Source organism: Salvelinus sp. IW2-2015, linkage group LG15 (assembly GCF_002910315.2).
Source record: "Salvelinus sp. IW2-2015 linkage group LG15, ASM291031v2, whole genome shotgun sequence".
NCBI classification, from domain to species: Eukaryota; Metazoa; Chordata; class Actinopteri; order Salmoniformes; family Salmonidae; genus Salvelinus; species Salvelinus sp. IW2-2015.
In genome coordinates, this window is record NC_036855.1 from 14,371,445 (window position 1) to 14,397,659 (window position 26,215).

Here is a 26,215-nt window from a genome sequence, read left to right on the forward strand (position 1 = left end):
ATTGTAAATAGTGAACATGAAAAATAGCTTAACCGCCTCAGTCCATCAAACACTAAGGGAAAGACTTCAGTGCAAAAGGCACTTCAGACACTGTGCACGCAACAAGTCAGTCCAGAGTACTCCTTTACAAAAGCCCATCAACTCCCAGTGAAGTGCTTGAGCAGATGTTAATGGCTATGTCCACAGAACAATGCAACGCTTCTCAACTCCATCAGTCTCAAGCATGAACAATCGGTCCATCGTCACTGTCATGGCCAGGAAAGGGGAGGATCCAAAGCACTCATCAAAACATCCACTGACAGGTGAATGTGAAGGGGTTTTTCATAGGGACGCCAAGCTCTCCAATCATAACCAAATTATGTCAGATGACGGCAGAAGGTGAAATTGTGCAATGCCAGCATATTTTGCAATGAATCTAATGCAGTAAATGTGAGAGGGAGGTTTTAGAGAATTGACACAGTCACTGCTATGTCATTTATTAACTTTCTCCAGCTGATGAATTATACATTTTTCCAATGACTGCCCGGGTGTGTAGTGGGCTCTTACTGAACACACTGCCTGGGTGTGTAGTGGGCTCTTACTGAACATACTGCGTGGGTGTGTAGTGGGCTCTTACTAAGCATACTGCCTGGGTGTGTAATAGGCTCTTACTGAGCATACTGCCCGGGTGTGTAGTGGGCTCTTACTAAGCATACTGCCTGGGTGTGTAATAGGCTCTTACTGAGCATACTGCCTGGGTGTGTAGTGGGCTCTTACTAAGNATACTGCCTGGGTGTGTAGTGGGCTCTTACTAAGCATACTGCCTGGGTGTGTAATAGGCTCTTACTGAGCATACTGCCTGGGTGTGTAGTGGGCTTTTACTGAGCACACGACTTGGGTGTGTAGTGGGCTCTTACTGAGCATACTGCCTGGGTGTGTAGTGGGCTTTTACTGAGCATACTGCCTGGGTGTGTAGTGGGCACTTGCTGAGTCCACTGTCTGTGTGTGTTGCAATGTTCCTTCATTTCTTTTAGGCATTTAGCAAATTTCAGGTCTGCTGAGCGCAAACTTGAACATCGTGAGAAGTCTGTGTAACCTCCAGCGCGTGTTTATTTCGAACACTGAGGCTATACCCACTTTAAGTTACACTTTCAGAAAGTGTTAAAGTATTCTACTGTGGCTATTTCATGGAGAAAATGTGTCCCATAACATTTGAACATGGAAATAGCTGTTGTATCATTCTGCCTACAGTAGCAGCCTATGTGTGGTGTTCACTGTAGGCCTACCAGTGGAGGCTTCTCAGAGGAGGAAGGGGAGGACCATCCTCCTCATTGAATTTCATAAAATTCATATTTTAAAACATTTTTAAAAGTTATCCTTTTTAGATAAACTATACTAAATATAGCCTCAACAGCACTCTGTAGAGTAGCACCATGGTGTAGCCAAAGGACAGCTAGCTTCTGTCCTCCTCTGGGTACATTGACTTCAATACAAAACCTAGAAGGCTCATGGTTCTCACCCCCTTCCATAGACTTACACAGTAATTATGACAACTTCTAAAGGATGTCCTCCAACCTATCAGAGCTCTAGAAGCATGAACTGACATGTCTAGTATTGAACGCATGAGCTACAGCTAGCTAGCACTGCAGTGCATGAAATGTGGTGAGTAGTTGACTCAAGAGAAAAATACAATAGTTTAACAGTTTTTAACAAATTAATTTAATCAAAAAGCAAGCGAGTGATTTTCACTTTCAGTTTCACTTACTTAGCTAGCAAATACAGCTAGCTAGTTTAGCCTACTCAAACACCATGCTCAAACAGAGGGATGCTATGTAAGCTAGTTGGCTATACTATGCAACACAACACTGGAACTTTTTGAAGTCAAGGTAAGCTTTTGGTTTTAATAATTTATTGCCACTGGGGCCCGCCGGTGTAACTGCTAAACTGCTTACTGACTATAAACTGTAACGTTACTGTATGATTGTAGCAGGTTTACTAACGTGTTAGTTCTATTAGCTATATTGACTATGATGTTACTTTAGCTAATATGGCGATGTAGGCTGTGTGTAGGATGAGAGGGCATAGATGCGAGAAGGAATACAATGCGGCTGCTATGAAAGTGAATTGTGTTTATGTGTAATCAGGGGTGTATTCATTCTGCCGATTCTGTTGAAAAACGTTTCTTAAATGGAAGCAAACGGGGATAAGCATACCTGAATTTGTCCAATAGAAACTCTCTTTTCCAACTGGTCTAATATTTACACTCTAGATCAGCTAGATCAAATCAAATCAAATTTTATTAGTCACATGCGCCGAATACAACAGGTATTCAGGACCTTACAGTGAAACGCTTACTTACGAGCCACTAACCAACAATGCAGTTTAAAAAAATACACATAAGAATTAGAGATAAAAGTAACAAGTAAATAAAGAGCAGCAGTGAAATAACAACAGCGAGACTATATACAGGGGGGTACCGATACAGAGTCAATGTGCAGGGGCACTGGTTATTTGAGGTAGTATGTACATGTAGGTAGAGTTATTAAAGTGACTATGCATAGATGACAACAGAGAGTAGCAGTAGTGTAAAGGGGGGGGGGGGGGGGGGCACTGCAAATAGTCTGGGTAGCCATCTGACAAGATGTTCAGGAGTCTTAGGGCTTGGAGGAAGATGCTGTTTAGAAGCCTCTTGAACCTAGACATGGCGCTCCGGTACCGCTTGCCATGCGGTAGCAGAGAGAACAGTCTATGACTAGGATGGCTGGAGTCTTTGACAATTTTTAGAGCCTTTCTCTGACACCGCCTGGTATAGAGGTCCTGGATGGCAGGAAGCTTGGCCCCAGTGATGTACTGAGCCATTCGCACTACCCTATGTAGTGCCTTGCGGTTGGAGGCCGAGCAGTTACCATACCAGGCAGTGATGCAAACAGTCAGAATGCTCTCGATGGTGCAGCTGTAGAACCTTTTGAGGGTCTGAGGACCCATGCCAAATCTTTTCAGTCTTCTGAGGGGGAATAGGTTTTGTCGTGCCCTCTTCACGACTGTCTTGGTGTGCTTGGACCATGTTAGTTTATTGGAACTTGAAGCTCTCAACCTGCTCCACTGCAGCCCCGTCGATGAGAATGGGGGCCTGCTCGGTCGTTTTTTTCCTGTAGTCCACAATCATCTCCTTTGTCTTGATCATGTTGAGGGAGAGGTTGTTGTCCTGGCACCACACTGCCAGGTCTCTGACCTCCTCCCTATAGGCTGTGGCTGACCACTGTTGTGTCATCGACAAATTTAATGATGGTGTTGGAGTCGTGCCTGGCCGTGCAGTCATGAGTGAACAGGGAGTACAGGAGGGGACTGAGCACGCACCCCTGAGGGGCCTCTGTGTTGAGGATCAGCATGGCGGATGTGTTGTTACCTACCCTTACCAACTGGGGGCGGCCCGTCAGGAAGTCCAGGATCCAGTTGAAGAGGGAGGTGTTTAGTCCCAAGGTCCTTAGCTTAGTGATGAGCTTTGAGGGCACTATGGTGTTGAACGCTGAGCTGCAGTCAATGAATAGCATTCTCACATAGGTGTTCCTTTTGTCCAGGTGTGGATCTGTGGATCTGTTGCGGTGTATGCAAATTGGAGTGGTCTTGGGTTTCTGGGATGATGGCGTTGATGGGATGATGGCGTTGATGTGAGCCATGACCAGCCTTTCAAGGCATTTTATGGCTACAGACGTGAGTGCTACGGGTCGGTAGTCATTTAGGCAGGTTACCTTAGTGTTCTTGGGCACAGGGACTATGGTGGCCTGCTTAAAACATGTTGGTATTACAGACTCGGACAGGGAGAGGTTGAAAATGTCAGTGAAGACACTTGCCAGTTGTTCAGTGCATGTACACGTCCTGGTAATCTGTCTGGCCCTGCGGCCTTATGAATGTTGACTTGTTTAAAGGTCTTACTCACATCGGCTGCGGACAGCTGGTGCTGTCATGCATGTTTCAGTGTTATTTGCCTCAAAGCGAACATAGAAGTAGTTTAGCTCGTCTGGTAGAATTGTGTCACTGGGCAGCTCGCGGCTGTGTTACCCCTTGTAGTCTGTAATGGTTTGCAAGCCCTGCCACATCCAACGAGCGTCAGAGCCGGTGTAGTACTACTTGAACTAAGTCCTGTATTGATGCTTTGCCTGTTTGACGGTTCGTCGGAGGGCATAGCGGGATTTCTTATAAGCTTCCGGGTTAGAGTCCCACTACTTGAAAGTGGCAGTTCTAGCCTTTAGCTCAGTGCAGATGCTGCCTGTAATCCATGGCTTCTGGTTGGGGTATGTACGTACAGTCACTGTGGGGACGACGTCATCGATGCACTTATTGATGAAGCCAATGACTGATGTGGTGTACTCCTCAATGCCAATCGAGGAATCTCGGAACATATTCCACTCTGTGCTAGCAAAACAGTCCTGTAGCTTAGCATCTGCTTCATCTGACCACTTTTTTATTGATGTAGTCACTGGTGCTTCCTGCTTTAATTTTTGCTTGTAAGCAGGAATCAGAAGGATAGAATTACAGTCAGATTTGAACGGATTTAAGTTTCCCTGCATTAAAGTCCCCGGCTACTTGGAGTGCCGCCTCTGGGTGAGCGTTTTCTTGTTTGCTTATGACGGAATACAGCTCCTTCAATGCTGTCTTAGTGCCAGCCTCTGACTGTGGTGGTATGTAAAACAGCTACAAAGAATACAGATGAAAACTCTCTCGGTAGGTAGTGTGGTCTACAACTTATCATAAGAAACTCTACCTCAGGGGAGCAATAGCTCGAGACTTCCTTAGATATCATGCACCAGCTGTTGTTTACAAAAATACATAGACCGCCGCCCCTTGTCTTACCAGACGCCGCTGTTCTATCCTGCCGGTACATTGTATAACCAGCTAGCTGTATGTTGATGTTGGCGTCGTTCAGCCACGTCTCCGTGACAGTTTTTAATGTCCCGTTGGTAGTTTAATCTTCTGCGTAACTTGTCGATTTTATTGTCCAAAGATTGCATGTTTGCTAGCAGAATGGAGGGAAGTGGGGGTTTATTAGATCGCCTGCGAATTCTCAGAAGGCAGCCGGACCTTCGGTCCCTCTTTCTCTGCCTCCTCTTCACGCAGATCACGGGGATCGGGGCCTGTTCCTGAGGAAGCAGCGTATCCTTCACGTCGGGCTCATCAGAGTCGTGAAAGGAAAAAGAGGATTGTGCCAGTCCGTGGTGAGTAATCGCAGTCCTGAGGTCTAGAAGTTATTTTCGGTCATAAGAGACGGTAGTGGACAAATTATGTACAAAATGGGTTAAAAAATAAGTTGCAAATAAGCTAAGAAAATAACCTAATCGGCTGGGGGCACGTAAAACATCTGCCATCTTCTCCGGCGTCATCTTACAACATGCAGGCAAGAGTGTGTTGAATGTGTCACTGTCTGCCCATGGGTCATAGTCTGTCACCTCTCCACCTGTGTGCACCTACGTTGTAAACTTTCATTCATAGGCTATGGTGTAGTAACCTCATGATGGGTATAGGGACAATTTTAGTATCATGTAGTAGCCTAAACCTATCGATGTTACATTGAACTGGGTGAATGGAATATGAATGACAGTCGTCCAATATGCTGTAATAGAAATAAGGATATTCTCATGAGAGAAAAAAATGGTACTCCCTCATCTTAAACAGCACCGACCGCCACAGGCCTACATTTCATGAGACTTTTGAAAACAACATGCAGGGCTTGAAAACAACATGCAGGGCTCCTCCTCTGAGGGGAGGACGACTCATAATAATGGCTGTAACGGAGCAAATGGAATGGCATCAACCACATGGAAACCATATGTTTGATGCATTTGATACCATTCCACTGATTCCGATCCAGCCATTACCCCAAGCCCATCCTCCCCAATTAAGATGCCACCAACCCCCTGTGCTTGACATTAACCTGTTTATCCACTTGTCCTTCAGACAAGGAGGTCACTGAAAATGTTGTTGTGTTGTTTAATGCAAGAAACCATTTTACAAAATAAAATGTATTATTATTCCCATACCATTATTACAGAGAATCAGACAAATGTTGCTACCCTCTGCTGCCTATTGGCTACTTAGCTTATTCAAGCCTGTCTCAAAATACAACACTGCTCCTTTAAGACAAAAAAAAGCTTTTCATCTGACTCGCTTTCCCCCATTGCTGACTACAGATTATCTATAATTGTGCTAATAACTCACTAACTAGCAAAGGAAAGGAACAAATGTGCACACGTGGCTTTGATCTCAAACCAAGCGCATCTACTCATGACCGCTCATGCCGTAAACACAGTCCAGTTCAAAGTGAATGGCACAGATCCATATATGGCAATGGTCTATTTGCATATAGGTCTACAGCAGCTCTGATTAGTTATGCCGCACTGGTCGGTGTAGAGTACGGGCCGAGTCATGAGTGTCAATGCAATAGAATCCTGCTCTGATGCGTTCCGCCTACAACAAAATCTCTTGCATAGTTCGTTTTGCATAATAAGACTTGCATAGTTCATTTTGTTTCGGTATGTTACATTGAAAGTGGCTAATATTGTGTTGATTCGATCACAATTCCCACAGTAAAGGGAAACGTTGATAGTGTTAACTAAGGGGGAAAAAGTCTAGAAAGTTGATTGAAGTTCAATCTCGTGCCTCTCTGCGCGGTCTGATAGTCCTTCTGCGCAGGAATCACACATTCGTGTGTTGTGGGCTTATAATTCGTGAGCACACTGCCTGGGTGTGTAGCGGGGTCTTACTGAACACGCTGCCTGAACAAAGAGACCTACTTTGCTATGCCGGTCTTTGTGTGAGCCAATTTCAATGGTAGCACTTCTTTTCTCCGTTTTCAGGTGGAAACAACAGCAACCTGACCATCGACATCTGGGAGGTATACTGTGTACGCAGGTCAGCAAGAGCCATGGAAATGATCTGAATGGAGAAGGAAAATATCACCCCATTCACCTCACATCAGAGAGCTAGCATAGAGCCAGCCGTATATTCTCCACAATAGAAACGGGAAGAGAGCACGGTTGATCTAAAATCCATTAAACCTGTTTCTAGTGGCCTTTACCTCTAATAATGTTTAGACACTCTGCATACAATAGGACTCACTCCATAACCCCCAGAAGCGGAATGCTCAACGTAGCGCACATGTCACATCCGCCCAGTTTGCACAACAACTCGTTCAACATGCGCTACAACTCTATTATTTGCAGTTTGACGAGACGCTCAGCGACTCGGTAATTACACAGCGTGGAACACGGCTAAGCACTCTAGACATATACCCCATGCACAGCACACAGCACGCAGCACACACTCCCCCTCAGCCAGTTCCCTCTCCCAGCACCCAGCAGTATGGAGTAGCAGAGGCTGAAATAGATCAGTGTCTCACCCTGCCACTGGAGTAAAACATCACATAGTCAGCCCAGCAGCATCATCTTGCATAAACCAGGGAGGCCCATTAGCCCCAGTCTAGCGCAGGTGAAGTGGAAAAGAGCGCATTATGCATGGAGTATGGGCCGTCTGGATGTATACTCACACTCAGCAGGCAGGGCATTGGTTACACTGTGTTGGTCTGAAGCCAACCCCCCGAGCATGATGCCTCCTCTGTCTGTTTGTCTGTCTCTATTTTAGTCTGTCTGTCTTACTGTCTCTATCTTGTCTGTCTTTCTGTCTGCCTAAGTCAGCCTGCCTGAAAGTCAGTCGGTCTGTCTCTCTTGCAAGTCAGTCTGCCTGTCTCTCTGTAGTCTGTCTATCGTAGATATTGAATGACATAATCATCGTGAGAACTTGACATTTCACAAATAACACACTCGCTTCATATTCTCATGGACGTTTGATATCTCAACAATGTCTTCTTTGTAATAGGCAATTTATACAGCCATATGATGTGAGATCCATCCCAGTAGCTAGCTTGGGATTGGGCCTAAATAATGATGAAGAGATGTGGAAAACGTGCTCTGAGGAAGTAGCATGAAGAGAGCATCCTGTCCTGTGCAATTTGCCCCAGTGGATGAGAGCTGGCAAAAAGCCCCTGCTCCTGTTTTATTCATATATCTACAGCTGAGGATGCCGAGGGTGACAAGCCTGGCCTCAATGCTGGCAAACACTGTAAAGGAGAGGAACATGCTCCTTGGTGGATTGCTGGGGTTGGGAGTCTTCAAAAAATTATTTCAGATTCTTCCTGAAATATGCTGTGATGCTCTCAGAACTAGCGACTGAACATGCAATGCATCTAAATCTGTTTGATATTCATGTGAGGCAATATTTTTTCCAACACGGCTCTGGGCCAAGTTTAAGTCTGACTGAGGTTCAAATTCCATTACAAATCATATTACATGGTCTTCGTTTCCTTACAGTGAAGTACTCAGAAAAAAGGTAGATTTTTTACATATAGTTTAGTGATCCCATCATCACACTGATCTATTGTTTCTTACTCACTTCACAGCTGAGAGGACCGAGAAGGGGAGATAGAAACAAGGGAGATAAAGAGAGAGAGAGATAGAAGTAGGGAGAGAGGGAGAGAGAGAGAGAGAGAGAAGTAGGGAGAGGGAGAGAGAGAGAGAGAGAGAGAGAGAGAGAGAAAGAGAGAGAGAAAGCGAGAGAGAGAAAGCAACAAAGAGAGAGAGAAGTAGCGAAAGGGAGAAAGAGTGCGAGTGAGTGAGCGAGAGAGAGAAAAGAAAGAGATACAGAGAGAGAGGGCTCCCCCAGCTATAGCAGTGTGGATGAGACTATATTGGTAGAGATAGAATTAGCGAGAGGGAGAGAGAGACTATATTGGCTGCACGGGGAGGGAAAGCCACACTGGAGACAACTGGAGGCGTCACCATAGAAACAAAGGAGGCTCCACTGATCTCATTAGACAACAGCAGCCAGGAGACAGGGGTTCTGGGAGTGAAAAGCAACACTGAGAGAAGGATGAAGCCAGAGACGAGAGAAAATAAAGGAGTTGTGTTTGTTTGCCAACAGAAAGCAAAGCAAAGCAATAACATGAAGATATTTCTGTTGACTCAGTCTGTATTGGGCCTTTATTGTTGCATAGCAACAATGACAAAATGAAGTGTTTCTCTTCAGAAAGTATCAAAAGAAGACCAAATAAAAGTTGGAAGAGGACAGATCTCAAGCAGTTTGCTTTGAGAAGGTGTATGCCTATTGTCTGTGCATGGCCGTGTAAATACATATGTGGAAAAGCAAACTGAGGTACTGTAATACAGAAGCTGCTGAGATCAAATGTTCTCTGTGTAATTGAATCTAAGCTAACAACAGAGGGATTTCCCCTAATAAAGCTGGACATGTGGAGCAGATAACGAGACGACTCCATGGATGACAGTGGAACACAATGTTCACACACAATGTTGTCCAAGGTAGTCAGTAAATCATTTGTTTTGATAACACCATAATATGTAAAAGACCCTTGATATTTCCATGCTCCATGTTCCCAATCCCCAAACTCTGAATCTGATCAAGAGACGATTTGAAGACAACGCCATGGTAAGCTTGTCTCCATAGCAACCAATAATGATCATAAACGAGCGAAGGGACCATGAGCTCAGAATGATGAAGTGCAGATGTAATGTCTTTGACATATGTTATGTACATTCTAATGTCGAGTTGGACTATCTTTCCATCAAAGTAAATTGGCAAAATATTGTTACAGTAATAGGGCCCTAGGAAATGGAATCACATCATTTAGCTGTTTATGGTTTTCTCAATTATGGAACATGGTTGTGATTAGACTTGGCTCAGTGAGCATGAGATGTGTTTGACAACACGGTACACCGCTCCAGAGGCCTACGGATGTGACTGAGCAGGTCTGAAAACAGAGTCAACGACAAGGCATGTCAGAGAAAGACAAGAGACAATGCAAAGGAAATGACAATAAGTTGGAGATAGACAAAGGAAATATAAGAAAAGTCAATACACCTGTCTAGCCACAGGTCAACCAACATAGTCACAAGTTGTGCCCCAGGTAAGTCAACCTACCCAGGTGTGTGCCAGTCACCTGCCACCCACACTGTAGTTAGCCTGGCAGCCTGAAACCAACCATACACTCCTCTTAATCACAAAACGATTTGTTTTAGAAACTGTAAAAATGCAAATCAGTTTCATGAGATTAGCCATGTTTCAAATGAAATCGCCACACAGTTCTGCATATCACAGCACAGTAATGTCTGGGCCTTCACTACTGTAGTACCAGTATAGCATGCAACTCAGGCCATCTGTGTGATGGACAGTAAGTGCAGATCAATGATGTTGGGGCCAAATCCAGGACTCATGTAATGGATATCAGCTTAACATACTGACAGCTCTGCTCAATAAAACTGCAGTCATTACTATCTGGCAGGTAGACAGAGGGCTAACCTAGCTAAACGGGTCAAACTAACACCGTCTACAACAGTTCATCATCGTTTCCATAAGGGAGAGGGGCATCTGGTGAAAACGCATCTGCAGTGTGACTGGACAAGCTGCTTTTCCCAGCAGGTCTTGTGCTAGTCACTCGCTAAGAAATGATGATAGCAAGGAGGCCTGTGGAGGGACACTCCAGTCAGTCTCTGAAACAGGCAGTGGCTCACACCACTCCTTGACGACACACACACACACCACATGCACGCAAGCACGTCAGCACCGCACACGCACGCATGCACACACACAGACACGCACACATACACAGGGTCCCACCACTCCCTGACAACAAAAAGCTTTTAGATCAATCACCTTCCCCAAGGAGGGAGAGCCAGCCAGCCAGAGAGACACCCCCATCCCCCAGACATCGATCCTCTGTCCCTGTCTGAGTGGGAGTCCAGGAGCCCTCTCCATTACAGCACCCCCCCTCTCACTCTCATCTCTGATTCAACTTCTTCCATTTCCTGTGACATTTGAAGAAGTGAAAGTGACCAAAAAAACAGCTATTCTTGTCCAGTGGCCAGTAATTTGTGTTGGGTAATGAAAAGCCTGTCTGGAAATGCTCAGGACCTGAGTGTCCCAACTCCTATCAGAATTGATTAGAGTCCTCACTGGTCAGGTGGTTACTGATGTGTTTCTGTGAAACATTTAAAAGAACCACCATGAATAATGGTGGTCACACTTGGTTGTCAGATCTCAGACAAAGTCACTTATAAAATGGTCTCTTTTCCAACCCAACTTGTTAATAGCGTTAATGCATAATGACTTCCTGGATGGGTCCGCCTCACTTCCTGGTATAAAGCTGCTCCCTCAAAATGAGGGGTGTGAGGGGAGGAGAGACATTAACTCCTATTATTTGGCCAATAAAACATCCTCATGGACACACACAAACACAGGCCCTGTACACAATTTCGCTAAGAGTATAAATTCAAGGGCTCAGTCATAAAATCGAAAGAACATGATTGTAAAAAGTAAGTAATATAAGAACTTTACCTATTCGGCTCTCATTGTCATCATGTTCACTACTATCAATACTGCTTCAGAAACCAGACTAAGATATCTACAGGTACGTACCTGTGAAGACACCCATCGCGCCCGCGTGCACACACACACACACACTAACACACATAGAGGACGGCTCCGTTCCATCAGACACAGAGCACAGCTGAGAGGTGGCAGTGGCACGGGTCCCATGGGAGCTCCACTCAGCAGGACAGTCTCAGCCAGCTGGCCCACATGCCACCAGCTTTCTCTGAAATACAGCATGTCATGCCACTCCAATAAATACTGGATGAAACCAACACACAGTACTCAGTAGGTGGTGGAGCACGGCTCTGTTGTAGAAGGCTGAATGAATGAAGTAAGATAGCTGGTTTTCTTTCCACCCCAGTGACTATGCTGATCATGCCATGCGTGGTGGATTCGTTGGAAGACTGCATCAAGGCTCACTAGTCAGGAAAGACTGCGACTCCCAGATATAAATGTTGCTTACGAAGAATTGCGCAAAGACCCTGAAGTAACTGCAAGCACAATTGATCTGGGGGATATTCAACCGTACCTTAACATAATATAGAAAATGTCAGAATTTGTCAGTCCAGTAGAAGACATTTATTATATTAAGCCATGGTTAAGACAGAACACTCCTCAGTCATCCGTACTGAAGGAAATGCTGCTATGCCATGATTATATTCCTGCTCATAGGTCTTCATCACAAAATGCTTAGATCAGGTTCTCTCTTGCCTTCCGTAGGAATGAATTATATAGATCAAGCTCAGTTCCATGCAATTCCAAAGTCGTTGCAATGAAACATTATCGTTATTCAAATCGTAGAAGAGCAGACTATGTAGAAATAAAGCACTAAAATAGATCCTTCATGATGTTAACAACACACTGACAACTCGAATACCACTAGAAAAGTGAAAAGACAAGAAAAGTGCTGATAATCTTTATTTGAGGTCTTCATAAATTCAAACCTATTTAAAGGAGAAGCTAAATTCTGTTTTTTGTGCTGAGAAGGGAATATGACAGCAGTAAAGGGATATTTATAATATGCATAGGAGTATTACAATGAAAATGAAACTGTTTAATTTCTTAACCTTTCTTATTACACCAAAATGGAGCCTACAGATGTAGGATCTTAAATTGAACCAGTTTGCTACAGCAGAAAAATTATCCTGCAGCAACAGGAAATGTGTATTATAATTAAAGGACATTTTTGTAGAGGTTTGTTAGGGAAAATCAAGTCTGAAATTTCTAAGTAGAAACTGCAAACTTTAGAAGCCTTTTTAAAACTCAAATACACTACACGTTTGCATTTCCTGCGGAGCAGGAAAATTCTCAGCAACAAAAGACTGATCAAATTATGATCCTACTGTCACGTTCTGACCTTAGTTTCTTTTTTTGTCTTTGTGTTAGGTTGGTCAGGGCGTGAGTTGGGGTGGGTAGTCTATGTTCTGTTTTCTATGTTGTTGTATTTCTATGTCTGGCCTGATATGGTTCTCAATCAGAGGCAGCTGTCGATCGTTGTCTCTGATTGAGAATCATATTTAGGTAGCCTGTTTTCCCCATTTTGGTTGTGGGTGGTTGTTTCCGTTTCAGTGTTTTCACCATTCGGGACTGTTTCGGTTTTCATTTTGATTCTCTTGTTTTTTTTGTATTTTGTATTCATTCTATTAAAAGATATTATGGATACGTACCACGCTGCACATTGGTCCGATATTTCCTACTCCTCCTCAGACGAAGAGGACGAAAGCCGTTACACCTACATCTGTTAATCACGTGTATAATTAATCCACTCCTGGGCTCACTTGAAAAAGAGATACCAATCCCAATGTGACGTCCCTGACTAAATAAAGAACAAAAAATATATCTCTATTGAGAAAACAAATAGAGTTGTTTTGCATTCTCCCCATGGGGAATGATTCCCACCTGCAGTACAGCACGGGAGGCAAGAGTGCCTCTACCTGATTTCAGTATTCAAGGGGAGAGTGCGTGATAACACAACCAATCTCACATAGCCCATGGGGTCATTGCACAATTGACATTGGTGAGTAATAGCTTGTTTTCCTGAAATAACAACCATTTTAATAAATGGCACCTAACGCCATTCGTGGAACAAAGCTTCCTGCCAGTCAAGCACTCCATCTCAACCAGGTCCTTCACCGCTACTCTGCACAAAGCAATGACAGCCTCCTCCTCCTCCCCCCATCTTATCTCATCTCTACCATTAGCAGTCACAGGATGGTAATGCCACCAGTGCAGCCAGCAGAACAAAATTGAGTTAAGAGCCTCATCATCACACCTTCAAATTGAGCTGAGTTGAGCTGAGGACAAGAGCAAAGTGGCTCTGAGAAAGGCGGGTCAGGAGCACTTAAGACCAGTAGTGGTGCGTGGGTAAAATCATCGGGGAAGCCAAGCCAGAAAAAAAGCCATATTACAACATATGTGTTGTGATAATTGCGCTGTTTGCTCTATAACCTGTTAGTTCATATCCTTTGCCACCGTAATACTGTACATACAGTAGGGATAAAGGCAGAGACAACAAGAAGACACAGTGGCAACCACTGTCTGGTGAAGTCCACAAAGCATATTGCATGTAACAAATCTCTACATGACCTACAGCATGGTCAAGCAAGTTAATGTTTCCGACATTTTCGGACCACTAAATGACTATTGATTTACAACCACAGAGAGTTACCGAAAGTCTCAAAGAAAACAGGACCTGCCTCCACTATTCCAGCACCACTTCAACATCATCAAATCACCTCTGCTTAGTCTAATGCAGTGACAACTAAAAGATACCAAAAACGATTTAGTCCAATCAACGTAAGCTAAATATGATGTGGCTGTCCATGGTTCTGATTTGTGTGTGTGTGTGTGTGTGTGTGTGTGTGTGTGTGTGTGTGTGTGTGTGTGTGTGTGTGTGTGTGTGTGTGTGTGTGTGTGTGTGTGTGTGTGTGTGTGTGTGTGTGTGTGTGTGTGTGTGTGTGTGTGTGTGTGTGTGTGTGTGTGTGTGTGTGTGTGTGTGTGTGTGTGTGTGTGTGTGTGTGTGTGTGTGTGTGTGTGTGTGTGTGTGTGTGTGTGTGTGTGTGTGTGTGTGTGTGTGTGTTCGTGCAAGTAGAATAAAATTGGTTGACTCTACTTGTAGAGAAACGCCAATGCCATCCTCCTCTCTTCCATGTTGACAAAACAAATCACTCTGTCATTCAGTACACGCTTTTAGCTTTTGTCATCCTAGGCTAGCTGGCTAAAATGCTTGCACGCTAGCCTAACTTCCTTTCATGGGCAACGTTAGCTAGGTAACATTAGCCTTCTACATCTAGCTACATATTGAACTTCCATCCTCTCAAAAATGTAAAATTAATGAATTTAAGGTTGGATCAGAATCACCTTTATAATCATTGGCCAGTACAGAGAATTAATAAAAACACAAGTTAAAATCCATATCTCCATCCATGGCTAATTAAGGAAATGGACAACTTTAGCCACCGGAGGACAACAACAAAACGAGATGCAACAATTCAAGTTGTTTCTGTTAATAACGTATTGATCTCAATGTAATGTGATTGGAGTAATGTGACTGGCTCCCCTTTACACTTTTTTTGGGGTGTGTCAGGGCCATTCACAGTTAAGCTCAACGCTGACTGGCTATTATTTTATACTTCTTTTATCAAGGGAGGCCAAATGATCGCTGGCTTCCCTTGCATCCAATACTACGGGCGGCAACAATGTCATACTCTTTTTGACCAGACAGCATCAGGTAGATGGCCTACACATACAGAGACAGAGGGGTGCTGTTTCGCTCGCTCTGATTCTGTCTCCGGTGAGATGCATTCAACCTCTTGCGAATTGAAGGAAAATGATGAAACACAGAGAGAGGAAATATACGTTATTTTATATGTCTTTTCTCCATTTTGTCTTGGTAAATGTTTTGGGGAAGACTGGCTTCACTTGACATGCATGAATACACGCCACTGGTTAAGACGCAACGACCGTTTTCAAACTTCACTGAGCCAGTCAGTCGTCTATTGCAGAAGTACTAAAGATGGTAACTAAGATGGTATATCTAAAATCTACATCTGCGCTACTAAAATTATTTCCACCGCTTAGAACTTCTTTACAGCCTTTTGATATAACTTGATAATATGTTCTGTAATATTCATAGGTATATAAAACATGTGCTTAACCTTTTCACAGTGGATAAAAAGCACACTCCAACTAACTAGGCTGATTCCTCCACACAGGGAAACACGATTAATAATTCAGCTGTTTGTTCCATTGCTGTTCTTTGGGAGAGTGGCTTGCTGATTAGAACACAACCTCACAGTACAATCCCACCGCTCATTTGATGAATATCTGGCCCTCTTCTGCATTAGCTCCAACCACAGAACGACCCCATCTCCTATCCCATCTCATCTCTTGCTAGGTTTATGATATTGCTCGATTCTCAGCACAACGTCACAATGTGTCAAAACCCTTACATGATGTATCACACATCTAGAAGTGAATCGGTTGTTACTACTGCTGGTGCTGTTGGGGAGTGTGAAGAAAACCATAGCACATCTATTCCTAGTGTTAGTACGTGAGGAGGGAGACTGTAGAGGGTGAAGCTCCCTTGATAATTGCATAGCATTTACCCAGCAAACACACCTCTGTTTATCATATAGCAATATTCCTGCAAGGTTCTGACTGTACACAACAAGGCTAATAGGGTATACAGGTAAAAATAAGCACATTTTTCACTGTCAAAACACATGCTTTAAAATGCCTGAATCGATATCAACCAACCAATAATAGGGAACACACAGAATCAGGTACATTGGGAAACAGGAAAGGCCCTCTTCTCTAAAAACAGACAGTGTCCATTCAAGACAATTCTGACGAGCACACTCAGCACAGTCCAGTGGTGAATCCATCAAACAATATGTCCTAGCTTACACTGACACAACAATAGAAGAAGAAGCAGTGTTCTAAATAAGGAAAATGGGGACATAAATTTGAGGCATTACTAATTGAGAGCATCAGAGAGCATCATGGCAGAAGGAATGATGGTGGTGGAGAAGAGCTGAAGTTGGTTAAGACCTTCACAGCTCACTGGAGAGCCCACATCCCTCAGCTCTACTGCTCTACTGCTCACTGCTCCCTTCCCTCTCTCTCTGTCTCTCTCTCACTACATACCCCACATCCCTCAGCTCTACTGCTCACTGCTCCCTCCCTCCCTCCCTCCCCTCTCTCTCTCTCTATATATATCTCTCTCTCTCTCTCTCTCTTCTCTCTACATACCCCATATCCCTCAGCTCTACTGCTCAACTGCTCCCTTCCTCTTCTCTCTCTCTCTCTACAGACCTCACATCCCTCAGCTCTACTGCTCACTGCTCCCTTCCTCTCTCTCGCTCTCTGTCTCTCTCTCTCTCTCTCTCTCTCTCTCTCTCTCTCTCTCTCTCTCGCTCTCTGTCTCTCTCTCTCTCTTTCTGTCGCTCTCTGTCTCTGTCTTTCTCTCGCTCTCTCTCTCTCGCTCTCTGTCCTCTGTCTCTCTCTCGCTCTCTGTCTCTCTCTCTCTCGCGCCTCTCTGTCTCTCTCTCTCTACAGACCCCACATCCCTCAGCTCTACTGCTCACTGCTCTCCTTCCTTGTCTCTCGCTCTCTGTCTCTCTCTCTCTCTCTCTTGCACTCTCTGTCTCTCTCTCTCTCTACAGACCCCACATCCCTCAGCTCTACTGCTCACTGCTCCCTTCCTCGCTCTCGCTCTCTGTCTCTCTCTCTCGCGCTCTCTGTCTCTCTCTCTCTCCGCGCGCTCTCTGTCTCTCTCTCTCTACAGACCCCACATCCCTCAGCTCTATAGCTCACTGCTGCTCCCTCTTTATCTTCTCTCTCTCTCTCTCTTTGCTACAGCCCCTCAGTCATCACTTTTCACTAGGGCTGGCACAATTACTGTAACCGACAGTTATGGATAACGACCATCATGGAAATAAAATAACCGTCATAAAAACAGTCTTGGAACCTCTTACCCTGGCAATTTGACTGGTAAACTCATGGTGGCACTTGCAATGGCTGCCTGGTATTTGGTAATGTAGAAGGTTCATCCAAATGATGTTAACTGATGTAACTCATGCAATGGAATGTATTTTTTGTAATGTCATTTGAGTTGAATCAACAAATCACACCGCATATTTTAGCACAGATATTTACTTCCTGTTTTGCTCCTATGGGTACAATTGCAATGGCTGCCAGTCCAACCATTATGCCATCATTGACTTGAATGGGGACGCCCGTTCTATTCATTCTATTCCTATGGCAGCACATGCAGTCAGGAGCGGAGGAGAAGTGTTGAAGCAGAGTGCCCCCAGCAGACGGAGTGTGTTGGAGGTTAGTGCAGGTGTTAGTTGGATTGTAGAATGTTGTTGATGTTGCAACTCTGACTGTCTGCCCAGCATTCTCCCAATTAATTATCTGTAACGAGCTGTCTCGAGCCCTAACAAACAGCAGAATCAAGATAAGGTTTCTCTCAACAACAAAAAACTATTGTCACCATCTGATGGGAATTGGAGGTGGTTAGTTGATTACTCTTTTGTTTCACAATATGATTTTTTTTTTTTATAAATAAACATCTGCCCCATTGTACAAGGCACATCACCAGCGGACTTGTTAAATGAGGACAGTCACAGTGGCATCGCTCCATCCATTGCTATTTAGTATTTAGCTATCATTGTGTTCAAGTTGCCTAAGTTCTTTTGTTGCTGTTTTACAATCTTGCATTGTGGCTGTTCTATTTTTCTGCCAACGAAATAGATTTTTTTGCAGCAGTTGCACTTCCTGAACCAATCTCCTGGTTTCTCTATCCTGCTCTGTTTAAAGACCTTGGGGAGTATATTACGTTGCTGTTGGATCCTCAATGGACCTTTACTTGTCAATACTGGTCGAAGTCATTGGATTGAATCAATCTCTGTGAAATATGATGTACCATTGGGATCTGTTGGGAAGCTTTATGAACCAGTCTATCATGGCTGTAGTTGTAAAATGACTATTATAAAAACTTTTAGAGTCATTTTTAAATGTAACTTATCATGTCTAGGTCTTGAGTGTAGAAGTGTTTGACTAGTAGTGTATGTGCATGTAGTGTATAGTACTGCACTGTACATAATATTTCCCAGATGTCTGAGAGACAGTGGGTAAGCAGTCTGAATAACTGGTGGACATTTGAGCGTGACAACTGATATATTGCTGGCAGAAGTGAACAGTAGGGCTGTGACAAGTCATGGAATTTTGGATGATGGTAATTGGCCAGCCAAATGACCACAGTCACCGTTACAACCGTTCGAATACAAAAGTACATTTTCCAGAAAGACAATAACCCCAAGCACACATCAAAATCCACAAAAAAATTGTTAATTGACCACAAAATCAGATCTCAGACCCTGCAGTTGAACCCCATTGAAAACCTGTGGTTTGAATTGAAGAGTGCAGTACAAAGGATATCAAGGATCGGGAAAGATTCTGTATAGAGGAATGGTCTAAGATCCCTCCCCAAGCGTTCTTCAATCTCATAAAACATTTTAGAAAAAGGCTCAGTGCTGTTATCCTCGCAAGGGGAGGGTGCTGGTGTATTGAAAACTGGAGATCCAATCATTTTGACCCCTATCTTGTCAGGATTTTTTAAAATTACTTGTTAAAAATAAATCTTCTCTGAGCAATTGTATTAGTATAAAATAATATAATTTTCCCATTAAGGGACCCAATAATTCCGGACCCCACTGTATGCTCTTATTAGCAACACCCAACGTCTTATTGGAACATTTGATTTGATTTACAGGGCTGGCCCTGCCTGTGGGAGCTCAATACAAGCCCATTCATTCACAGACCCCCACATCTGATTACCATCAGCACCAGCTCATGAAACATGACCCACGCGTGTCCTGGGGCCAAACGTGTGCAAGATCTTCATCTTCTTAATAAATTCATCACCATTAACGGAACACTGTACACTGTACACAATACTGTTACAAATAGAAAATTCACACCTAACGTTATGGTACACAATCACTGCTTTTACTTATACGGTAGCTGTAGCTGATCTGAAATGTATGACGTCCTTGGTATTGACTTTATACCTGCTTCAAGTACTCATATCCCAGGGAATGGTAAGAATGGGTTTCATTAATAATCAGTGAGGCAGCAATGGTAATTACTATGGCGATTGGTTTCCTGCTAGGCACACCCTGTAGTTACAGCCATAGGGATAGCATGCAGCGCTTTGATGTGCATGCAGCACATGGTGATCCAATAGCTGTCAGAGACTGACACCATGGATCAATCACTCACTGTAGCATGGCACTGATAACAGGGCCAGACTGCTCCTGTAAAGGCTTTCATCCACCACAGCCCTTCAGTTATGGTTATCATGTCAGGCTGCTCTGCCCCAATTTCAATCAGCCCTGCCTCCCCTCCTTCCTCCCCATGCAGCCCTATCCACAAGTAGTGGCAGTGAATATGGAAGCAGAGCAGAATGATGCCCTGTGTGTTCAGTGATGGTGACAGGTCCATGTAGAGGCTGTGACAAGCTGTCAATAGCCCTAACCTTTCCCTAACAACACACTGTATTGACAGACAGACCGCTCGCTGCCTTTGTCTCTACAGCTCTCTCTCACACACACGGCTTTGTGTGACGGTTACTCTGAAACAAGACCAGTTCCAGGAATTGGTCGTATTACATTGCCCCTGGTTGGTTCCCCGTACGTCCACTGAGGAAGAACAAAAGGTTGGAACACTGAGATTGACTTCCAAGTGGGTGGAGTAGGGCTCGCAGAGAATTGGTTTATTGCAATTAGGTGTCAAAGCTGATGTAAGCCCCAATAGATGGGCCAAATAAATGTCAGAGTCAATAGGTACAGCAAGCCAGGACACTCCCTGGTGATGCGAGCAACTCCCCGAGGACTCTCTCCAGCGTAACAGCATCTTCGTCATTACCCCTCCTCCAGTCTCCTCCACTCTCTCCTCGTCCCCTTCATCTTTTCCCTCATGGTTCCTCACTGAAAGCCTACGGTAGTTACCTCATGCTCCTCTCCCACCCGTAGTTCCACTCCTATTGTCTCACTGATATTCTAGCTACAACACGCAAAGTGCAAGCGCTTCTACTTTTGTGGCCCTCTTCTTTTTTGCAAATATACTGCCGTTCTATGGTATAGTTTACCATAGCATCCTGTATTGTTGCCCTGAATATCTATTCCAGACAATATGTGTTAAACCACTGCAAATAAAATAAAATGTTATTTGTCATACAACAGTGAAATGCTAACTTACAAGCCCTTAACCAATAATGCTTTAAAAAAAGTGTTGAGTGTTGAGCAAAAACTAGATATTGTAAAAATTTGAAAATAAAAGTAACAAATAATTAAACTGCAGCAGTAAAATAACAATAACAAGGCTATATACAGGAGGGCACCGGGTAGTCGAGGAAATATGTACATATAGGTAGAGTTAAAGTGACTATGCATAGATAATAAACAGAGAGTAGCAGCAGCGTAAAAGAGGGGTCTGGGTAGCCCTTTGATTAGCTGTTCAGGGGTCTTATGGCTTAGGGGTAGAATCTGTTAAGAAGCCTCTGACACCGCCTGGTATAGAGGTCCAGAATGGCAGGAAGCTTGGCCCCAGTGATATACAGGACCGTACGCGGTCGGAGGACGAGCAGTTGCCATACCAGGCAGTGATGCAACCAGTCAGGATGCTCTCGATGGTGCAGCTGTAAAACCTTTTGATGTGATGTGGACACCAAGGAACTTGAAGCTCTCAACCTGCGCCACTGCAGCTCCGTCAATGAGAATGGGGGCGTGCTCGGTCGTCTTTTTCCTGTAGTCCACAATCATCTCCTTTTTCTTGATCACGTTGAGGGAGAGGTTGTTGTCCTGGCACCACACGGCCAGGTCTCTGACCTCCTCCCTGTAGGCTATCTCATCGTTGTTGGTGATCAGGCCTACCACTGTTGTGTCATCGGCAAACTTGATGATGGTGTTGGCGTCGTGCCTTGAAATGCAGTCATGAGTGAACAGGGAGTACAGGAGGGGACTGAGCACTCTGTATTGAGGATCAGCGTGATGGATGTTGTTACCTACCCTTACCACCTGGGTGCGGCAGGTCAGGAAGTCCAGGATCCAGTTGCAGAAGGAGGTCTTTAGTCCCAGGGTCCTTAGATTAGTGATGAGCTTTGAGGGCACTATTGTGTTGAAAGCTGAGCTGTAGTCAAAGAATGGCATTCTCACATACAGTTGATGTCGGAAGTTTACATACACCTTAGCCAAATACATTCAAACTCAGCTTTTCACAATTCCTGACATTTAATCCTAGTAAAAATTCCCTGTCTTAGGTCAGTTAGGATCACCACTTTATTTGAAGAGTGTGAAATGTCAGAATAATAGTAGAGAGATGTCACGTTCGTCGTATGAACCGGACCAAGGTGCAGCATGGTATGTGTACATTCTTCTTTATTACAGAAAGAACACTGAACAAACTAACAAAACAACAAAACGAACGAAACGTGAAGCTATATGAAATAGTGCAGACAGGCAACTAAACATAGAATAAGAACCCACCAACACCAAAGGGTAAATGGCTACCTAAATAGGATCCCCAATCAGAGACAACGATAAACAGCTGCCTCTGATTGGGATCCATATCAGGCCACCATAAACATACAAATACCTAGACCTACAAAACCCTAGACATACAAAAACCCTACACAATACAAAACCCCTAGACAATTCTTAAAACTAGCGTAATCCACCCTAGTCACACCCTGACCTAACCAAAATATAAAGAAAACAGAGATATCTCAGGTCAGGGCGTGACAAGATAATTATTTCTTTCAGCTTTTATTTCTTTCATCACATTCCCAGTCGGTCAGAAGTTTCAATTAGTATTTGGTAGCATTGCCTTTACATTGTTTAACTTGGGTCAAACGTTTCAGGTAGCCTTCCACAAGCTTCCCACAATAAGTTGGGTGAATTTTGGCCCATTCCTCCTGACAGAACTGGTGTAACTGAGTCAGGTTTGTAGGCCTCCTTGCTCACACACACTTTTTCAGTTCTGCCCACAAATTTTCTATAGGATTGAGGTCAGGGCTTTGTGATGGTCACTCCAATACCTTGACTTTGTTGTCCTTAATTAAGCCATTTTGCCACAACTTTGGAAGTATGCTTGGGGTCATTGTCCATTTGGAAGACCCATTTGCGACCAAGCTTTAACTTCCTGACTGATGTCTTGAGATGTTGCATCAATATCTCCACATAATTTCAATTCCTCATGATGCCATCTGTTTTGTGAACTGCACCAGTCCCTCCTGCAGTAAAGCACCCCCACAACATGATGCTGCCACCCCCGTGCTTCACAGTTGGGATGGTGTTCTTCGTCTTGCAAGCTTCCCCTTTTTCCTCCCAATATAACAATGGTCATTATGGCCAAATCGTTATATTTTTGTTTCATCAGACCAGAGGACATTTCTCCAAAAAGTACGATCTTCTTCCCCATGTGCAGTTGCAAACTGTAGTCTGGCTTTTTAATGGCAGTTTTGGAGCAGTGGCTTCTTCCTTGCTGAACGGCCTTTCAAGTTATGTCAATATAGGACTCGTTTTACTGTGGATACAGATACCTTTGTACCTGTTTCCTCCAGCTGCTTCACAAGGTCCTTTGCTGTTGTTCTGGGATTTATTTTTACTTTTCGCACCAAAGTATGTTCATATCTAGGAGACAGAACGCGTCTCCTTCCTGAGCAGTATGACGCCATGGTATTTATTCTTGCATACTATTGTTTGTACAGATGAACGTGGTACCTTCAGGCATTTGTAAATTGCTCCCAAGGATGAACCAGACTTGTGGAGGTCTAGAATTGTTTTTCTGAGGTCTTGGCTGATTTATTTTGATTTTCCCATGATGTCAAGCAGAGGCACTGAGTTTGAAGGTAGGCCTTGAAATACATCCACAGGTACACCTCCAATTGAGTCAAATGATGTAAATTAGCCTATCAGAAGCTTCTAAAGCCAATACATAATTTTCAGGAATTTTCCAAGCTGTTTAAAGGCACAGTCAACTTAGTTTATGTAAACTTCTGATCAACTGGAATTGTGATACAGTGAATTATAAGTGAAATAATCTGTCTGTAAACAATTGTTCAATTGTTCTAATGACTCCATCCTAAGTGTATGTAAACTTCCGACTTCAACTGTAGGTGTTCCTTTTGTCCAGATGGGAAAGGGCAGTGTTGAGTGCAATAGAGATTGCATCATCTGTGGATCTGTTGGGGCGGTATGCAAATTGGAGTGGGTCTTGGGTTTCTGGGATAATGGTGTTGATGTGAGCCATGACCAGCCTTTCAAAGCACTTCATGGCAACAGACATGAGTGCGACGGGTCGGTAGTCATTTACACAGGTTACCTTAGTGTTCTTGGGCACAGGGACTATGGTGGTCTGCTTGAAACATGTTGGTATTACAGACTCAATCAGGGACAGGTTGAAAATGTCAGTGAAGACACTTGTCAGTTGTCAGGTCATGCTCGGCGTATACATCCTGATAATCCGTCTAGCCCTGCGGCCTTGTGAATGTTGACCTGATTAAAGGTCTTACTCACATCGGCTATGGAGAGCGTGATCACACAGTCGTCCGGAACAGCTGATGCTCTCACGCATGTTTCAGTGTTACTTGCCTCGAAGCAAGCATTGAAGTAATTTAGCTCATCTGGTAGACTCGTGTCATTGGGCAGCTCGCGGCTTTGCTTCCCTTTGTAGTCTGTAATAGTTTGCAAGCCCTGCCACATCCGACGAGCATCGGAGCCGGTGGAGTACGATTCAATCTTAATCCTCTATTGACGTTTTGCCTGTTTGATGGTTCGTCTGAGGGCATAGCAGGATTTCATATAAGCTTCCGGGTTAGAGTCCCACTCCTTGAAATCGGCAGCTCTACCCTTTAGCTCAGTGCGGATGTTGCCTGTAATCCATGGCTTCTGGTTTGGGTATGCAAATACAGTCACTGTGGGGACGACGTCATCAATGCACTTATTGATGAAGCCAGTGAATGATGTGGTGTACTCTTCAATGCCATCGGAATAATCCGGGAACATACTCCAGTCTGAGCTAGCAAAACAGTCCTGTAGCTTAGCATCTGCTTCATCTGACCACTTTCTTATTGACCGAGTCACTGGTGCTTCCTGCTTTAGTTTTTGCTTGTAAACAGGAATCAGGATAGAATTATGGTCAGATTTGCCAAATGGAAGTTGAGGGAGAGCTTTGTAAGCATCTCTGTGTGTGGAGTAAAGGGGGTCTAGTTATTTTCCCCTCTGGTTGCACATTTAACATGTTGGTAGAAATTAGGTAAAACGGATTTGAGTTTCCCTGCATTAATGTCCCCGGCCACCAGGAGCGCCGCCTCTGGATGAGCGTTTTCCTGTTTGCTTATGGCCGTATAAAGCTCATTGAGTGCGGTCTTAGTGCCAGCATCGGTTTGTGGTGGTATATAGACAGCTACTAAAAATAAAGATGAAAACTCTCTTGGTGAATTGTGTGCTCTACAGTTTATGATAAGATACTCTACCTCAGGCGAGCAAAACCTTGAGACTTCCTTAGATTTCGTGCACCACCTGTTGTTTACAAATATACATAGACCGTCACCCCTTGTCTTTACCAGACGCCACTGTTCTATCCTGCCGAAAAAAAACTTAAAACCCGCCAGCTGTATGTTATTCATGTTGTCGTTTAGCCACGACTCAGTGAAACATAAGATATTACAGTTTTTAATGTCCCGTTGGTAGGATATACGTGATCGTAGTTTGTCTATTTTTTTATCGTTTGATTGTTCGTTAGCTAATAGGACCGATGGTAGAGGTAGATTACCCTCTTGGCTACGGATCCTTACAAGGCACCCAGACCTTCGTCCACGATACCTCCGTCTCTTTCTCCTGCGAATGACGGGGATGAGGGCCTTGTTGGGCGTCTGAATTAAATCCTTCCCATCCGTCTCGTTGATGAAAAAGTATTCCTCCAGTACGAGGTGAGTAATCGCTGTCCTGATATATAGAAGCTATTTTCGGTCATAAGACACGGTGGCAGAAACATTATGTACAAAATAAGTTACAAATAACGTGAAAAAACATACACAATAGCACAATTGGTTACGGGATCGTAAAACGGCAGCCATCTCCTTCGGCGCCATTCTCATGCATATATACAGTTATGTCTAAAAGAAGAGGATGATCGATCCAATGAATTTCAGCCATTCCCAGTGTCTCCAGTGCATCACAATTCATCATGATCATAAGAAATGTTAAATGAAACACACAACACACACACCACACACATTAACATTGGGCTTTCTCATTAATCTACTCAGGATCAGGTCTGTCATTTTAAAGCAGTGTGAACATTTAGCATGAGCCATTAGCTCAGTACTCACCCTGTTAGCACCACCACAAAGTCCATTACATTCCAGCCATTCCGGAGATAGGAGCCTTTGTGAAACGCAAAGCCAAGGGCGATGATCTTAATGCCAGCTTCAAAACAAAATATTCCAATAAAATAGGGCTCTGTGTCGTCCTGTTAAGACAAGAGAGGCTGAGAATGTAAGTGACCATTGATATCCATCATCATTAGTTTATAATGTGATTTTTGGGCTGAATGTGAGTTAAAAAGCAATTTGATGGGTTAATATCATGATGGAGTGAGTCACGTCAATATTTCAGACAGAGCCTTGGTCTATCTGGGGGAGCGGATCAATTAGTGGGTGCAGCTGTGAGGCACTTTGCCTGAAGGGAGTGACATTTCATTCTTAAAACAACCAGCGTGCCCCAACCAGCTA

At 44.0% G+C, this 26,215-nt stretch overlaps 1 pseudogene; it reads right to left on the reverse strand.

The window, feature by feature from the left end:
- The window catches only part of LOC111973906 (voltage-dependent N-type calcium channel subunit alpha-1B-like), a 139,981-nt pseudogene that overhangs the window by 106,318 nt on the left and 7,448 nt on the right, over positions 1-26,215 (reverse strand).